This window comes from Plectrocnemia conspersa, unplaced genomic scaffold (assembly GCF_051122295.1).
Source record: "Plectrocnemia conspersa isolate PC_06_02 unplaced genomic scaffold, ASM5112229v1 ptg000044l, whole genome shotgun sequence".
In the NCBI taxonomy this organism is placed as follows: Eukaryota; Metazoa; Arthropoda; class Insecta; order Trichoptera; family Polycentropodidae; genus Plectrocnemia; species Plectrocnemia conspersa.
This window is the reverse complement of record NW_028277198.1, coordinates 1-2,500: the sequence shown is the minus strand read 5'-3', so window position 1 is coordinate 2,500 and position 2,500 is coordinate 1. Positions and strand designations below refer to the sequence as shown.

Genomic DNA, 2,500 nt, shown 5'->3' with positions numbered 1-2,500 from the left:
TTTTAATTATTACAAAAGTTATTATTTCGAATCGAAAATTATCCGGTCGCAAGTCGAGAGAAGTCCGAGTCGAATCGCGCTCAGAGCGGCCCGTTCCGCCGAATCCCGGCCGCGACCGCGTCGACTTCGGCTTGTTAGGCTAGAGCGAGCGGCTCGGCGACTTTGCACCGCGCCGCCTATACGTGGAGTGCGCGCGAGGCGAGAGCGCGCGGCCGTGTTCGGTCGCGTTTGCTCTCGGCGTTCTCGTCGGCTCCTCGGGTCGAGTCGCTCGCTCTTTCGCTCGCTCGCAACCGTTTGGCGGACGCACCGTATTATTATTGATAATAATGCGCGTGTACGTCGCTTACGGCTCTGCTTCGAGCGTCTACGAGAGAGACGGCTCTTCGAAATCTCGGCATGCGCGAACCGCGGTCGGCGTCAGTCGGCGTCTGCGGTGCGCTCGCGCCTTCCGGGTACCCTTCCGGGTGTGTGGAGGATACTATATGCGATCACGCGCGTGTTTATACGAATCGAGTGATAAGCGGAGAGCGCATCGCGCTCTCCGGCTCTCCAGAGCTCCGCGGCGAGCCGCGTTGTACGGGGCCGTCGGTCGTTCGCGACCGGCGAGCTCGCTGCGCTATTACGGCCCTCCGCTCTAGCGCGGAGAGGCCGCGCACTGTGCGCGTAGACGGGTGAAGATAATATAATAATATATATAAAAGTATATATATAACAAAAAACGATACATATAAATAAAATGTTGTACGTCTTAAAAAAGACGAGACGAGAACGATAGGTAGAGATAGAGGAGGAGAATAATAAATACATGACACGTAAGGAGTGCGTAAGCGGACGCTCTCTACAGAGACGCAAGCTCGCAGCTCCCTGGTTGATCCTGCCAGTAATCATATGCTTGTCTCAAAGACTAAGCCATGCAAGTCTCAGTATAAGCCGTATTAAGGTGAAACCGCGAATGGCTCAATATATCAGTTTTGGTTCCTTAGATCGTACACAGTTACTTGGATAACTGTGGCAATTCTAGAGCTAATACATGCAAACGAAGTTCCGACCGGCGACGGAAGGAATGCTTTTATTAGATCAAAAACCAATCGGCGGAGCGCGCGTTTCGGCGCGCGCCCGTCGCACTCGGAGATGACTCTAGATAACTTTGAGCAGATCGCACGGTCTAGCACCGGCGACGCGTCTTTCAAATGTCTGCCTTATCAACTGTCGATGGTAGTTTATGCGACTACCATGGTTGTCACGGGTAACGGGGAATCAGGGTTCGATTCCGGAGAGGGAGCCTGAGAAACGGCTACCACATCCACGGAAGGCAGCAGGCGCGCAAATTACCCACTCCCGGCACGGGGAGGTAGTGACGAAAAATAACGATACGGGACTCTTACGAGGCCTCGTGATCGGAATGATTACACTTTAAATCCTTTAACGAGGATCCATTGGAGGGCAAGTCTGGTGCCAGCAGCCGCGGTAATTCCAGCTCCAATAGCATATACTAAAGTTGTTGCGGTTAAAAAGCTCGTAGTTGAAATTGTGTCCTGCGGCGTCGGTCTACCGGTTGCGGTACGACAGGCGCGTCTGCGGGGCTTCTCGCCGGTGCGTGTTCACCGCCGGTCGCGTCCGCGCCGCGCGTTCGCGTGCGCGTCGTCGTCTTCGCGACTTCGGCGCGCGCCGCGGGCTCGCGGTCGGCGCGCGAGGCGGGGCCCTCGCGGCTGTTTACTTTGAACAAATTAGAGTGCTCAAAGCGGGCTAATATTTGCCTGAATATTGTGCGCATGGAATAATAGAATAGGACCTCGGTTCTGTTTTGTTGGCTTTCTGACACCAGAGGTAATGATTAATAGGGACAACTGGGGGCATTCGTATTGCGACGTTAGAGGTGAAATTCTTGGATCGTCGCAAGACGGACTAAAGCGAAAGCATTTGCCAAAGGTGTTTTCATTAATCAAGAACGAAAGTTAGAGGTTCGAAGGCGATTAGATACCGCTGTAGTTCTAACCATAAATGATGCCAGCCAGCGATCCGCCGAAGTTTCTTATTTTGATTCGGTGGGCAGCTCCCGGGAAACCAAAGCTTTCGGGCTCCGGGGGGAGTATGGTTGCAAAGCTGAAACTTAAAGGAATTGACGGAAGGGCACCACCAGGAGTGGAGCCTGCGGCTTAATTCGACTCAACACGGGAAAACTCACCAGGCCCGGACACTGGAAGGATTGACGGATTAACAGCTCTTTCTCGATTCGGTGGGTGGTGGTGCATGGCCGCTCTTAGTTGGTGGAGCGATTTGTCAGGTTAATTCCGGTAACGAACGTAACTCTAGCCTATTAAATAGACGTGCTACCGATATCACGAGGGTCCGCGGCCGGGCGGCGCGCGCGCGCTCGCGTCGTTAACGCGGCGCAAGTCGCGCGCGTCCGCCCGCGCGCGCGGTCTTCAACTATCGGCGTACAATGAAAATCTTCTTAGAGGGACCGGTGGTAATTATAGCCACACGAGATTGAGCAATA

At 53.9% G+C, this 2,500-nt stretch overlaps 1 pseudogene; it reads left to right on the top strand.

The window, feature by feature from the left end:
* Positions 1-861: 861 nt before the first annotated feature.
* LOC148225735 (small subunit ribosomal RNA) lies at positions 862-2,500 on the top strand (annotated as a pseudogene; the record flags this gene model as incomplete).